We start from the raw sequence: 17,111 nt of genomic DNA, 5'->3' as shown, positions 1-17,111 counted from the left end.
GCAGGAATGGGCTAAAGCTGCAGAAAATTATGAGCCATGGAGAGGTAATCTGAACTCAGCTACTAATATTGCCTTGGAGGTATTTCAGTTACTAGATTAAGATACAAGTCAAAGAACCCAAGATGGCCCTTCTGGGGACAGAAAAACCAGCAGAACTTTTGAAGAACACATGGGTGAGGCACTACATAATCTGTTTTTTTCCTAGGACATCTGCTGAAGTTTTGGGCTGTGCAACCTGAGCAGGAAGCTAAATTCCTAAGTGAAAAGATGTTGAAAAGCAAAGAAGAGTTATTTGCTTTTTTATGAAACAAAAATCCAGAGAGACCATGAAGAACACTCAGGACTCTAATTTGAGAACATATAAGAACTAATAGAAATGTCGAGGTAGCATAAGCATTCCCAGAACAGCAACCCAGCTGAGGGTGAGCACAGTCCCTGACTAGATAAGAGATATTGACTACTACTTTATCACTCTAATAGAGGGAAAATTATATTCTCTCTGGAAGAATTTAACATCATTTGGGGTCTTTATATTTTTTATATAAAATATACTACAGTCAATTAAAAAAAACCTATCAGACATGCCACATGACCAAATATCATGACAAAAATGAGGCTCCAAAGAAAAATATTTCCAAGGATTATCCAGATTTTAGAGATTGGTGACAAAGTCTTTAAAAGATCTATGTTATATTTAAGAAAAGAGACCAAAATATGGAGAAAACAATTGAAAAAAGAATTTTTTTCCATAGAATTGCATAACAAAAAATTAAGTAGACATACTGAAACTAAAAAATCAAACATTTGTAACAATCTAGTGATAGCTTTCACAAAAAATTAGTGTTGACCTTAAAAATAAAATAGTGAGTTATTTTACCAGCAAAAATGGGTTAATTCAGGAACAGCAGAGGAATTACAATTTGGGACAAGCAAGCTATAGCAAAAGCCATAGGCAAGGCCAACAAACAAAGGAGATGAACTTTATTTTATAGAGAAAAAGGAAGAAGCCGGGAGGGGTTGTTTTGAATGAAAGAGCATTGAGGAAACGTGAGAGTTCAGGGTGATAATTGTTTCTCATTGGCTGGGCTGCTGGCATAGTCAATTTCCTGTAGTAGATGCAAAGTACATCTTTTCCCGTTGGGGCCTGTAACTGATGATTCTTTCCTGTTGATGATTCTTGTGTTAGGGTCTGCAACTGGCAATTCTTCCTGTAATGAACATCGAGTGGTACTGCAGAGACCTCCCCCTTCTGGTCTCCTGATTCCACTTTAGTGGGATTTTGCTTGATTAATTTTCACATTAGACACCACTGAAGTCATAAATAGCTAACTATAAGATATATCAATATCAATCATATAGACTGAAGCACAGAGGGGTGAATGAAAAATACACAAAAATGTTTTAAAATCTTGTGGGACACAAGGAAAAGTTCAAAGATACATGTAATTGGAATCTCAGAGAAAAAGAAGAGAGTAAATGGCATTAGACATTATTTGAAGATACATTATTTTAAAATTTTTTTCAAAAACTGTCAAAAGGCAGTAAGTGACAGATTCAGGATATTCTTTAAATTGTAATTGAGAGGAGGAGGATGAAGAGCAGGAAGAGAAAAAGGAGAAGAAAAGGAGGAGAAGGATAAGGAAGAAGAAGAAGAAGAAAAAGAGGAGGAAGAGGAAGAAGGGAGGGAGGGAGGAAGGAAAAACATAAAAGGAGCAATAGTAAGACATTAATTTGACTTTTCAGTAGAAATAATGGAAGACATGGACAATGGAATGATATCCTCAAAGTACTGAAAGAAAATAATTATTAAATTATAATTCCACACTCAGTGAAAACACCCTAAAAGTGATGACAAAGTAAACACATTTTCACACAAACTGAGAATTTATTGTCAGAAAAGAATGTAAAATGACAGACATAAAACTACAAAGGTAAATCAAATGTATATTTACTGAACAAAGCAATAATGGTTATGTGTTAAAAACATAACTCTCTTAATGAGAAAATTCTGGGAAGGTGGCAGAGTAGGAAGCACCAGAAATCTTTCTGCCCAACTAGACAACAATTGCACTGGCAGAATCTGTCAGATGTAACTATTTTAGAACACTGGAGCCTATTGATGGTCACCACTTGCAGATCATGGCTTGGATGGTAAATTGTGGCTAATTTTCATAAATTTCAGATCTTAGTACAGTAGTACCTACCCATCCCTCACTCCTTAGCTCTATGACAGGCTCCTGTTCACATGTTTCTGGAGCAGTTTACATACAGCACTGAGAAGCCAGAGTGGGCAAAAAGGATGCTGTCCTCCAAAGACTGGAGATATGTGCTCTGATACTTGAGTGCTGCTTCTGATCACAGACATGCAGACACAGAAGTGGCCCGCCATTATTGTCACACCTCCACTCAGGTTTCAAGTCCCTCCTTCTGTGGTTGAAACGACTTTCACAAAATTTAAAGGGCTGGCACATTTTGTCCCCCCCCCCACCCTTTATTTTTCTAATTTTACCCTTTTGGGAGCCAAATACTGAAGATGAGGACATCAAAAGCAACTACGTATTAGGGGGAAATTAAACATAAACCATGCATGCCCAGAGGAAGGTGAGGTTCAGAAAAGACCTGAGAAGACCTTGAGATTACACCTCATACTGATCCTTGATACAGAAACACCTATAACAATCAAAAAAGTGAAAACAACAACAAAACCCAGCTAACCCTGGGGAAGGGAGAGACTTTGATTTCCAAAGCTGCTACATTATTTGATTCAATTATTGATGTCCAGCTCTCAACCAAAACATCGCAAGGTATACAAACAAACAGGAAAGCATGGCTTATTCAAAGGAAAAATCAATCAACAGAAACTGTCCCTGACAAAAACCTGATGGTGGATCTACTAAACAAAGACTTTAAAACAACTATCTTAAATATGCTCAAAACATTAAAGAAAGATAAAGAGAAAGTCAAGAAAACAATTTATGAATAAAATGGAAACATTGACAAAGAGAAAGAAAACCTAAAAAGGAACTAAAAATAAATTCTGGAGGTGAAAAATATAATAATGAAAATGAAAAATCCACTAGAGGTATTCAAAGGCAGATTTGAACAGACCAAAAAAGAACAAGTGAACTTAAAGATAGCATGAAAATGAAAAATCCACTAGAGATATTCAAAGGCAGATTTGAACAGACCGAAAAAGAACCAGTGAACTTAAAGATGAAATGATGGAAATGATCAAATCTAAGAAACAACAAAAAAAAATAAATTGAAGAAATGTGAACAGAACCTCAGGGACCTGTGGGACACCATCAAAGAAACGAATGCACACATTGTCAAAATTCCAGAAGTAGAAGAGGGAGAGATGGGGGCAGAGAGAATATCTGAAGAAATAATGGCTGAAAACTTCCCAAATTTGATGACATGAACATAAACATCTGAATGTTTCTGTGAGAGTGTTTTTGGATGAGTAATATTGAAATTGGTAGACTGAGTAAAGCAGAATGACCTCCATAATATATGTGAGTCTCATCCAATTATTTTAAGGTCAGAATGGAACAAAATGTTGACCCTCCTCCAAGGAAGAGAGAATTCTCTCTTGTTCTGACAGACTTCAAACTGGATCACTGGCTCTTCCTGGTTCTACAGCAACCTGATGGCCTTTGAACAGGAACTGAGATATCAACTCTATAGATTTTGGGTTTGCCAGCATCCATAATAGCACGAGCCAATTTCTTATGTCCTATTGGTTCTGTTTCTGGGGAGAATTCTGACCATAATACATTGGCAGTGAATGAGTCATTATCTTGAAAGTTGTGGAGAGTCTGAGGATGAGCATTTAATCAGGTATTCAAAATCATAATCAGAAGTACATGCTGATTAATTTTCTTTGCTTTCAGCATAAGCAGATGATACTTAACCCATCATTTTCACATGTACATCATGTGTGCTTCTTCAGTCAGCCAAACCACCCAGGAATTCTCAAATATTCATCTTACTCTTTCTATGGTCCATTGTCATATTGGGAGCTCATGGTATTTTGCTTTAAAATCACACCATACTGTATAAGTTTAGCATAGAAAAAATACATTTAGGACAAGATAAAGATCATGTGAGTTCTTTGAAACATGAAAATAGTGCATGAGTACAACAGACTAAAGAATCATACAAAGATATTTACTTTTTATTTCAATTTTGGTTTACACATACACAGAGTATATTTCAAATATGTTTTTAAAATAATATTCTTTGTCTAGAAAGTGCTGTGTTGAAAGAATGAGTAAATTTTTTGCCTGAAACTGGAATGATAAATATTACTTTTTATAGTTTTTTAGATTAAAATGACATCAAAAATATCATTCAAAACTTGGCATAATTTTTCAAAATCTGTTAGTGCAAAACATTCTTAACTGAATAATCATCATGTCAGATACACATAACTTTATAGACAAAAGATGCATAGAAATTAAAAGCAAAAGGAGAGAGGGGGAAATGGAATTTAAATGCTCTGATATTCTAGCATTATCAGAAGAGTGATAAAAATAATAATATTTAAACTGCAATTTGTAAAGGGAGCATATGGTAATATCTAAGTGAATCATTAAAATAGGCTTCCCTGGTGGCACAGTGGTTGAGAGTCTGCCTGCTGATGCAGGGGCCGCGGGTTCGTGCCCCGGTCTGGGAAGATCCCACATGCCACGGAGCAGCTGCACCCGTGAGCCATGGCCGCTGAGCCTGCGCATCCAGAGCCTGTGCTCCGTAACGGGAGAGGCCACAACAGTGAGAAGCCCGCGTACAGCAAAAAAAAAAAAAAAAAAAAGAATTGCTTTTTCTTGAAAAATTCTGAATAGCCAGCAATGCTAGGTCAGCACTCTTTTACAATTGTCCAAAGGGGAGTGTCCCTGCTTCTTTAGAAGGTCAATGTGCTTTGCCATTAGCCACACCCTCATGACTGCCTGTGTTCTCTGATAATGAGACCAGCTAAATGTAAGCTGTAGTTTATCATTTTGATTGCTTTGTTGTTTGTCATAAAGTTAAAAATTACGTAAAACACTTTTTTCTTTTTATATATGACTACAAAACATGAGAAAATAAAATCTAGCCCAATAGTGGTAGAAATTTCAAGAATAATCCAGTCCACTTTTAACATGAATTTTACCTTACCATACGTACTTGAGTTTGTTTATTAATATAATATCTAACTTCCTTGGTTTGCTGAATACTTTTTAAAAGTCTAATGTTTGGCTGTTGATTCTTTTATGTTAATATTTGTAAGATATTTTCTATAAATAAGCAATCTTTATACATTTTCTTTTCCTTCTCATACTACATCATGATTGTTATTTGATTATGGATAAATGTATATGACTGAGATTAGTGACCAGTCTGAGAAGGTTTAGAAAGGACTGCAGTGAAAGGAGTGAAGGTTTTACCACCTTAGGATAAATCATGTCTTAGGTAAGATGGGTGATTTTGAGGCAGGAGATAGATGGGCCCCCAGGGCACACAGTTGGAATTTGTTCCTTGTGAACCGATACTCCAAGACGAGAAAAACAGGACAAATAAGAGAAGAGGCTGGGCCCAGCCCAGGTAGAAGATAAGAGACCATATATTCCTCATTCTCGAAGTCAGGAGACCTTCCGACTACACACGCACCGAAAGGCTCCCTGGAGGTCAAAAGGGGAGTGATGCCAAGTGATGTCAAGTCTACCCATAGACCTCTTAGGTAGAATCCATCTTGGCTAAGAGATGTGCACGCACACACAGGGGATGATCCTGAGATATACCAAATATGGACTTTGAACCAGGCAAATCAAAATGATTGGCCAAAGGAAACCCAGAAGAAACGCCCCATATAAGTGATTCAAACTGCCACAAGGGCGCGACTCTCTCTCTGAGCCCACCCGTGTGTCTATCACACGCACTGTACTCTTTTTTTTTCTCCTAATAAATACCTTGCTTGTTTCACTACTTTCCATCTTTGTGGGAATTCTTTTTCTGCAAAGCCATAGGGTCAGGGCCTTGTCACTGTCCACTGGTCTAGTGGCTAGGATTCAATGCTCTTATCACCATGACCGGATCTCAATCACTGGCCAGGAACTGAAACCCTGGTTCAAGCCGCTGCAGGCAGAGGCCACTCGAGATTAATTTGACAAAATTATCAATTTTCTTTGAAAATGTAATATCTCTGAGAACATACAATAAATAAATATATAGAATTGGTTATAGCAATCATCTACTATTTAAAATACTACAAAAGCAATTGCAAAATGGACAATAGTAAAATCACAGAAAAATTCAGGTCCTCGTGGTTTTGGTTAAAGGCTTACCTAAAGTAGATGGATGTTTCAGTAAACGCTGGAGTTATATTACTGACTATTTCAGAAGAATGCAAGGGATAGATTTTACTCAGAACAGTGAAGAAATACAAGGTTTCTTACATCTTAAATGCTATTGGAAAAAATATGTTTGTCATAATAAAATCTGAATTGTTTTCAAATAGGTAAATATATACTCCCTATATAATATTTATTAAATTTTTAAAAGGAGATATGTATGTCAAACGATGATAAATATGAATGAGAATTCATCTGATTATAAAAATCTGTGAAGTCAGTTGTAAACAAATTTATTTGCAATAGCCTGTTATTTTTGTTGAAATAAAAATTGGTAAGAAGAGACATACTCTATGGCACAATTATACAGGTACTATAATTATATATTATATATATACTTTAATTATACAGGTATAATAATTCCATAATACTACAGCTTTAAATAGTAATTCTCTTTCAGTTCTGTATAATCCAGAGGATTTGGGGCCTAGATATTCACTTTTTTAAGTTATTTAGTCAAAAGAAGAAATCTTTTAAAGAAATGATATTATTTAATCAATAAATATCCATATAAGAACATCTCTTAAATTTTAAAGCTATAGCTTAAACTAAAAGATTTAATGGAATGGACAAAACAATCATTTCACTTGAAACAATTAAAATATTTGTCACATGAAAAAATTATTACAATACTAATTTGCTTAAAATGTTATGTGAGAGAGGCCAAAATTCAGGCTGTCATTTAATTAAGGTCTTTATTCATAAAAATGGTAAAGTTGATGGGCTTCCCTGGTAGTGCAGTGGTTGAGAGTCTGCCTGCCGATGCAGGGGACACAGGTTCATGCCCCGGTCCGGGAAGATGCCACATGCTGCGCGGAGCAGCTGGGCCCGTGAGTCATGGCCACTGAGCCTGCACATCCGGAGCCTGTGCTCCACAACGGGAGAGGCCACAACAGTGAGAGGCCCACGTACCACAAAAAAAAAAAAATGGTAAAGTTGACAACTTGAAAAGCAAAGCAAAAACATATTTTAAAGGCCTGTTTTTAATAGTGAAACAGGATTCTATATAATTTGTCAAGAGTTAGAATGAATAAAGCCTTCTCTCAGTGGAATTAGCATTTCAAGTTTGGTATACAAAAGAAAGTATTGTTAGTATTTCCTTGTGCCTAGCATGATTCCATATTCTTTCTCTTCCTTTTTCTCTAACTGGAAAGTGACAATGGCCACATGTCAACATAGAAGTAAATCTAGATTTACTGTACAGTTATCTAAATTATAACTAAGTAATTAAAGCAGCTGTTTGTCCTTAAACTTCATATGTGTGCATTTATATAGGTAAATCAACCAGGGATCTTAGTAAATATTTAGGTTTTGTATTTTAGGTAAGAATTAAGAATTTGAAGATATGTGGTTTTTTTTAGAAGATGTTGGAGGTAGGAGTTTATTAATTTATTTATTTTTGCTGTGTTGCATCTTCGTTTCTGTGTGAGGGCTTTCTCTAGTTGTGGCAAGCGGGGGCCACTCTTCATCGCGGTGCGCTGGCCTCTCACTATCGTGGCCTCTCTTGTTGCGGAGCACAGGCTCCAGACGCGCAGGCTCAGCAGTTGTGGCTCACAGGCCTAGTTGCTCTGCGGCATGTGGGATCCTCCCAGACCAGGGCTCGAACCCGTGTCCCCTGCATTAGCAGGCAGATTCTCAAGCACTGTGCCACCAGGGAAGCCCAAAGATATGTGTTTTTGCTTTTTCTTTCTTAACCTACTGTTACTTTTCATTATCCCTTTAAATAGTGATTATTTGGTTTGGACTCAGTCAAGGGAATAAACATCACATTTATTCCCTTTGAAATCCATATTTTCTTTGATAAAGGGGTATCTACTATAATATTACTTCACTTAAATGTCAATTTTTTTTTCTGTTAAAATTTACACTTTAAGGAAGAGTCTTTACCACCACCAAGCCCAGTCTTCTTAATTCTCCATTTTCAGACCCATCTGTAAGCATACGGCTACCTTAAAACCAGAGTATCTCCATCTTTTCAACATTACTTAATGAGCTATTTGTGTGGGTAACTAAAAGTTATGCTTCTGCAATACTGTTCTTTGTGAGCCTAAGATATGTTTCTGGAGGGAGTTTCATGATTTCCTTCTCTGGATATTTTAAAAATGAGATAAATTCTATGGTTTCTGAGTGATTGGAATATTTCTGCTCAAGGGCAAGAAAATGAACTCTGTGCTTTTTAAACTTCCTACAATCCTAGCAATTTTAACTTTTGAAAAAGTACAATCAACTGTATTCATTAAATCAGTAGTTATGCAATAGCCCACAGCACTCCATGTTAATCAGTCACTTTAAAGGGCTTGTTCTCTGAAAGAACAGATGTATTTTCACATTAGTTCAATTAACTGCTTTCATGATTTTGTTCCTTCCACTTCTTTCTCCCTCCGCCCTCCCTCCATCCTTTCCTCCATTGATTTCTCCCATCCTCTCTCCAGGCTTTTATCCTACTTTCATTCCTTTTATTTCTTTCTTGACTAATTCATGGTTCTATCTCATTTTAAATTAATGAGATTAAAAGTTTTATTAAGTTGAAACATAACCTACATATTTTAGAATGTTTTGGAAATATTTAAATGGAATTTGAAATATCTAGTTATATTGTTAATCCTTCATTCACTTTTAAATCTAATTAAGGGGGGAGATTTTTTAAAACTTCAGGTATCTTATGTCAATCTTAGACTGATGAGATTTTCAAAAATGACTTTAAGGATCACATACATGAAATAAAGTTATTCACATTCAGGATGATGGTACCCTCTGGATTTATAAATTGCTATTCAATATCAACTGAGATAAGGCCATTGTCAATTGAATTTACCCTACCTGATATTTAAATAAAATTGTATTTATTCTTCTCCAGTAGTAGTCTTTTCTGGAATTCATGATTTAATCTTTTCACTGAGTCCTCATGTGGCAGAAGGAGCAAGGGAACTCTCTGCTGTCTCTTTTATAAAGGAACTAATCCCATTCATGAAGGCTCCTCCCTCCTGACCTGATCATCCACCAAAGGCCTTACCTCCAAACACCACCATGGTGAAATTAGGTTTTCTTTAAAACATGAATTTAGGGGGAACATAAACATTCAATCTATAGCATTCCATCCCTGCCCCCCCCCCAAATTCATGTCTGTCAGTCCATTAGGGCTGCTATAACAAATTACTAAAGATTGGGTAGTTTATAAGTAACAGAAATTTATTTCTCACAGTTCTGGAAGCTGGGATTCTGTGTTCCCTTATAATTATTTTTATTTCTGTAAATTCCTTAAATTATTTCTATAAAGAAGTAGTGTCCCTTATTTCACTTCTGGTTAAAAATTTGTATATTATTTTTTTCTTAGTCAATCTAGCTAAAGCTTAGTCATTATTATTAATCTGTTTATAGAACCAGCTTTTGGTTTTGTTGAGTTTTTCAATTGTTTATCTATTTTGTATTTCACTGATGTCTGCTCTTTCATTATTTCCTTCCTTCTGTTTGCTTTGTTTTAATTTACTCTTCTTTTTCCACTTTCTTAATGTGACTGTTAGATTATTGCTTTGAGGTCTTTTTTTAAAATTCATTTTAATAAAGGCATTTACTACAATAAAATTCCCTTTAAGCATAAGCACTGCTTCTGCTGCATCCCATATGAGATGTTACACTGTGTCTTCATTTTCTTTCTTCTCAAAATATTTTCTAATTTCTCTTGTTATTTCTTCTTTAATTCATTGGCTATTTAGGAGTATGTTGTTTAATTTCCACATATTTAAGATTTTCCCACATCTTTCTGCTGTTGGTGTCTTATTTCATTTCATTCTGGTGTAAGAACATACTTTGTATGATTTTAATCCTTGTAAATTCATTGAAGCTTATTTTATTGCCTAGGATAAGGTCTTCCAGAAGAATATTCCATGTGCACTTGAGAAGAATGTATCCTCTACTGTTTTTAAATTGAATCTTCTGTAAATGTCTCTTAGGTTTAGTTGGTTTACAGTGTTGCTCTTGCTTAAGTCTTCCATTTTTTTGTTGATAGATTGCCTAATTATTCTATCCATTCTTAAAAGTGGGGATGTATAATCTCCAACAAATACTGTTAATGGTCTAGTCCTCTCTTCATTACTGAAAGATTTTGCTTCACGTATTTTGGTGTCTAGATGTCAGGTACATATGTTTTTAAATTATTATATCTTCCTGATGGATTGCTCCTTTTATTATTATAAAATATTACTCTTCATCACTGTAAAACTTTTTGTTTTAAAATCTATTTTATCTGATATTATTATAGCCACTTAGGTTTTCCTGTGCTTGCTGTTTTCACAATATTCTTTTTCCATCACTTTTTCTTCAATTTACTTTTATTTTTGGATAAAGTGTGTCTCCTGTGGACAGCATGTAGATGAATCTTATTTTGTCATCTAGTCTGACAATCTCTGCCTTCAGCAGAGATTTAATCTATTTATATTTAATGTTATTATTGATATAGTTGAATTTACACCATCATTTTATTTTTTCCCTATATGGCTTGTATCTTTTTCATCCTTCTATTCTTCTTTTATGATTTTCTTTTGAATTTCCTAATGTAATATTTTAATTTCATTAATGATATTTTCTCATTAGTTTTCTGAGTTTTTTTCCTTAATTGTTGCTCTAAGGCTTACTATATACGTTTCAAGCTATCAGAATCTATAAGATAAATCACAATTCTAGTAAGATTATATAAATATCACTCCTGTATAACTCTACCCACTTTTTCTTCTTTTTTTGTGTTATTATTATACACATTACATCTATATACAGTGTTGGGTTACAAACCGTACATTCATTGCTTTGTCTATTACTTGATATAATTTTGTTTTTTTAGGAAGTTGAGAAATGAGAGCATGTATACATTTGCAAGTTTTGTAATATTAACCTTTCTATCTACTGTTTCTTGTCTTTTTTTTGTTCCTATAGGTTTGAGTTACGATGTGTTTTCTTTCTCTTAGCCCAGTAGAACTTTGCTCCCACCCACTTACTTTGTGATATCATTGGCAATTATACTACAGTTCTAAATGTTATAGGTTCAATAATTATATACACATTGCTTTATACAATTAAAAAAATCAGTTTAAAGAAGGTGAAAAATTATGCATTTATACTGTATTTTATATTCACCTAGTCATCTTTATTTAAATATTTGTGTGTGTGTGTGTGTGAATTCTAGTTACTGTCAGGAGTCACTTGCTTTCAGCCTGAAGAAATGCTTTTATTATTTCTTGTAAGACAGTCTGTTAGAAACAGCTTCTCTCCATTTTTATCTAGGATTTTATGTTTTTATCTTTATTTTTGAAAGAGTTTTGTTGAATGTAGTATTATTGGCTGATACTTTTTTTTTCCTTCGAGCACTTTAAGTACATTAAGTCACAACCTTCTGGTCTCCACAATTTCTGATGAAAAGTCAGCTTTTAATCTTATTGGGGTTCCCTTGTAAGTGACTAGTAGATATTCCCTTGCTGCTTTCAATGTCTTCGGCTTTCAACATTCTTAGTATGGTGAGCTTGTTTATGGGCCGTTTTCTTTTTATTCCACTTAGAGCTCACTGTGGTACTTGAATGTGTAATTTAATGTTTTCACCAAACTGGGGAGATTTCTGAACCTTATTTCCTCAAATGTTTTGCATGCTCCTTTCTTTCCTCTCCTCTGGCACTCCAACTACATGTATATTGGGCACTAAATATTATTCTAAATTTCTCTGTGTCTCTGTTCATTATTTTTTCATTATTTGCTATGTTTTTCAAATTATATAATTTCTAGCAAGCTATCTTAAAGTTTGCTAATTCCTTCTTCTAGCTGTTCAAATCTATTGTTGAAACCCCTTTATAAAAATTTCACTTTAGTTGTTGTACTTTTCCACTGTGGAATTTCCACTTAGGTTTTTTTTATATTTTCTCTTTACTGATTGATAATCTCTTTTTGATGAAATATAGTCATCTTACTTTCCTTTCCTTCTAAAACTATGCTTTCCCTTAGTTTTTGAAAGTATTTATAATGGCTACTTTGAGATCTTTGTTAAATCGAACATTTGATTTCTTTCATAGAAAATTTCTGTTGCCTACTTTTTTTCCTCGTGTTTAATTCATGCTTTCCTTCTTATTTTCATGTCTCATAGTTTTTGATAGAAATTGGACATTTTCAACAAGATATTATAGCAAATCTGGGTATTGGTCCTCTCTGTACTCCTCTAGAGCTTGTTTGTTTGTTTACTTATTTGTTTATTGACTGGCTGGATTATTTTATTGAAGTATATTTCCTCTGTAGTATAAAATCTCTGATATTGCTCTCCAGAGGGTGTGGTCTGGGAATATGCATAGTCACTTTGAGATGACAGCAGCTTTAGTAGGGCTCCTTTTGACTGTCTCCTTCCTTGATTACATTCACTAATTGTTGACTGATGGCTCTATCATTTTTTAAAAAACACTGCCCTGGTGTATAAATTGATTCACAGACTGATCCCATTAAATTTGAGTGCCTTTGTAAGAATGGCTTATTGATACCAGTGTTTGAGATTGAAACATTGCTCCCATTGTTGAAAAATAAAGATCAACACAAAACCTTCATATTCATTTTATAAAAATTATCTTTTAGTTCAGAACGATTCATAATATATTTGAGAGCACATAACCCTTTAAAAAGATGATTAGATAACCAATCCACTTAGACAGATAAAAGTACATGACATTTTGGTTTTCCCCAATTTTTTTTCTTTTTTTTTTTTTTTTTACGGTACGTGGGCCTCTCACTGTTGTGGCCTCTCCTGTTGTGGAGCACAGGCTCCAGACGCACAGGCTCAGTGGCCATGGCTCACGGGCCTAGCCACTCTGTGGTATGTGGGATCTTCCCAGACCGGGACATGAACCTGTGTCCCCCTGCATCAGCAGGTGGACTCTCAACCACCGTGCCACCAGGGAAGCCCCTTCCCCAATTTTTATAATTTGACTTTCATGTAAAGCAAATGACTGCTAACCATTTGCAACCTTATTTGACAAGTTATTCATATTTTTATATTATTAATTCCATTATTTACATATGTATTGACTGGACTTTGCTTTAATATATAAGGTGTACATTTACAAATCATAATTCTTACAAAATGTAAAATTACTTTGGAATATATATTTTTCTTTTAAATAAGATTCTAAAGTGTTCATTAGTATCCCTGAAAACTTTAGCATACGGAAAACACTTTTTTACTCATTGTTTAATATGAAATGTCCCATAACACAGCCAAACCTAATTGGTTATAAAGCCAACTTTAAAAACAAAACAACTTTATAAAGAAAAGTAAGCATTCTTAGTTACGTGTAAAACCTTATATTTCCAACCTCCCATGTTTTGTATTTATATCCAGACTTAAAACCTTAATTTTTACTGTCTAAGCAAAGGATATAACTCTCTAAAAGTATGAGATAATTAAATCGCTCCTGACATCCAACTCTAATGACAGTAGTAGGAGATATTCCTCTGAGAAAATAACTTGGAAATATTTTGGTAAATGTTACTTTTGTGTGCAAGTGTAGGGTTTATTTTTCAAAACAAAGTCTCATATATTAAAGGTAAGTATTTTAATTATCCTGTAAGATTGTGTCTCTGGATGTTATACTGTATGCCAATATTAATTTGGGGTGAATTTACTTTAACTCACATAGCCAATATGTGTATGTTTAACTACAGATTCTACACTAATGCTGATGCATTTTGGTTGTATGCTGAAAAGAAAGATAATGTCGGAATAAGTTAGAACAGATGATAAAAGGAAAGAACTGACACCAGTCACCATGGGAAACAGTGCCATACTATAGTTCTAAGTGTTGGTTTATCAAGTTCTTATAACTGAGACCCAGGAAACTGAATAGACAAGACAGGAAAAAGGCAGGAGAGTGAGGAATAAGTAGGTGTTTTCTGATTTTATTTTATTTTCAGAAAGGAACACTATTCATGGAAGTGTACCATGGGTATAAATAAGTTCTAGGGATGGGGTCAGAAAGAGGTAGGTAGAATATCTGGACCCTAGATATAGGATGCATATTTATTATTGAGTGTCCTGGATGTAACTGCTATGGAGCAAATAGGTAAGATTATGTGAACTGAAGTCTATGACAGTGCCAAAAACCAATACACAAACACCAACTAGATAGCAAGTAGAATAAGAGAATTTTAGACTTTCAGATGTTATAAAATAAAAGCAGTATGAGAGGTTATATTATCATATATATATATATATATATGTGTGTGTGTGTGTGTGTGTGTGTGTGTATATATATATATATATATATATATATATATATATATATATAAAATTTCCTCTTTGATTTCTTCAGTGATCTCTTGGTTATTTAGTAACGTATTGTTTAGCCTCCATGTTTTTGTGTTTTTTACATTTTTTTCCCTGTAATTTATTTCTAATCTCATAGTGCTGTGGTTGAAAAGGATGCTTGACATGAATTCAATTTTCTTAAATTTACCCAGGCTTGATTTGTGACCCAAGATGTACTCTATCCTGGAGAATGTTCCATGTGCACTTGAGAAGAAAGTGTAATCTGTTGTTTTCGGATGGAATGTCCTATAAATACCAATGAAATCTACCTAGTCTATTGTGTCATTTAATGCTTGTGTTTCTTTATTAATTTTATGCCTGGATGATCTGTCTATTGGTGTAAGTGAGGTGTTAAAAGTCCCGCACTATTATTATGTTACTGTCTATTTCCTCTTTTATAGCTGTTAGCATTTGCCTTATGTATTGAGGTGCTCCTATGTTGGGGCATAAACATTCATAATTGTTATGTCTTCTTCTTGGACTGAACCCTTGATCATTATGTAGTGCCTTCCTTGTCTCTTGTAAAATTCTTTATTTTAAAGTCTATTTTACCTGATATGAGTATTGTTACTTTAGCTTTCTCTTGATTTCCCCTTGCATAGAATATCTTGTTCCATCCCCTCACCTTCAGTTTTTATGTGTCCCTAGGTCTGAAGTGGGTCTCTTGTAGAAAGCATATATATGGGTCTTGTTTTGTATCCATTCAGCGAGCCTGTGTCTTTTGGTTGGAGCATTTAATCCATTCACATTTAAGGTAATTATTGATATGCATGTTCCTATTACCATTTTCCTCACTGTTTTGGGTTTGTTTTTGTAGATCCTTTTCTTCTCTGTGTTTCCTGCTTAGAGAAGTTTCTTTAGCATTTGCTGTAGAGCTGGTTTGATGGTGCTGAATTCTCTTAGCTTTTTCTTGTCTGTAAAGCTTTTGATTTCTCCGTTGAATCTGAATGAGATCCTTGCCGGCTAGCATAATTTTGGTTGTAGGTTCTTCCCTTTCGTCACTTTAAATATGTTGTGCCATTCCCTTCTGGCTTGTAGAGTTTCTGCTGAGAAATCAGCTGTTAAACTTATGGGAGTTCCCTTGTTTGTTATTTGTCATTTTTCCCTTGTTGCTTTTAATAATTTTTCTTTGTCTTTTTGTCAATTTGATTACTATGTGTCTTGGTGTGTTTCTCCTTGGATTTATCCTGCCTGGGACTCTCTGCACTTCCTTCACTTGGGTGGCTATTTCCTTTTGCACATTAGGGAAATTTTCAACAATAATCTCTTCAAATATTTTCTCTCTTTCTTCTCCTTCTTGGACCCCTATAATGTGAATGTTGGTGCATTTAATGTTGTCCCAGAGGTCTCATAGGCTGTCTTCATTTCTTTTCATTCTTTCCTCTTTATTCTCTCCTGGGGCAGTGAATTCCACCATTCTGTGTCAAGGTCACTTATCTGTTCTTCTGCCTCACTTATTCTGCTACTGATTGCTTCTAGTATATTTTTCGTTTCAGTTATTGTATTGTTCATCTCTGTTTGTTTACATTTTACTGTTATATATTTCCATAGCAGTGTGGACTTCTCTTTAACACCCATCATGCTAAAAATTCCCATTTACCTGCTAGACTCTCAATTCCATGAGAATTGGAAAAGCAGCTCTTTAATTCACTGTTGTATTTCAAACTATATATTCCTCCTATCATATACCCATGTATTTGTTAAACTGAATTGAATCTTTTATTATGTATATATAGTGCATTACAACTACCACCTGCTCAATGAGATTTTTCTTGATTCCTATAAACAGAAATTATTTCTTTCTAATTTATATAGTTTGATCTTCTCTCATGGCAATAATGCTGCTTCTTTAATAAGGCAGTGTTTTTAATAATAAGGGGAATAAAAGAAGAACTTCACAGTTTTTTAAATGCATGCTTGTGTCAGATTCTTTAATTATGTTGTTTCATTTAATCTTCCACAAAGCCCATGATGAGAGAATATTATCCATAATTTTCATCCTGATTATCAAAGGGCACAGCTATTAAATGGCACACAGGTTTGTATAATGCCACACATTATGCCACATTTTCTCTTCTTTCCTCTTCATAACAAGTCTGCCAAATTATGGAGGAAGAAAACGTTTTCATTTGCTATGATTTCTGCTATCTATTGCTGCATTATAAACTGTTCACACTTAGTGACCTGAAACAAAAATCCCCATTTTATTAGCCTTACAAATTTTGTAGATCAGGGATTTGGATATGGCAGTGACTTTTTTTGTGGTCTGCAATATCTGGGGCCTCTGCAAGGTCCTGGATGGCTAGGGATGAGTTGAATGTTGGGAGAATAATCTGGAAGCTTCTTCACTTACATATTTGGCATCTGGGCTCAGATGACTCAAAGGCTGGGCTCAA

The sequence above is a fragment of the Lipotes vexillifer genome, unplaced genomic scaffold, assembly GCF_000442215.2.
Source record: "Lipotes vexillifer unplaced genomic scaffold, Lipotes_vexillifer_v1.1 scaffold153, whole genome shotgun sequence".
Lineage (NCBI taxonomy): Eukaryota > Metazoa > Chordata > Mammalia > Artiodactyla > Lipotidae > Lipotes > Lipotes vexillifer.
This window is presented reverse-complemented; position numbering follows the sequence as displayed.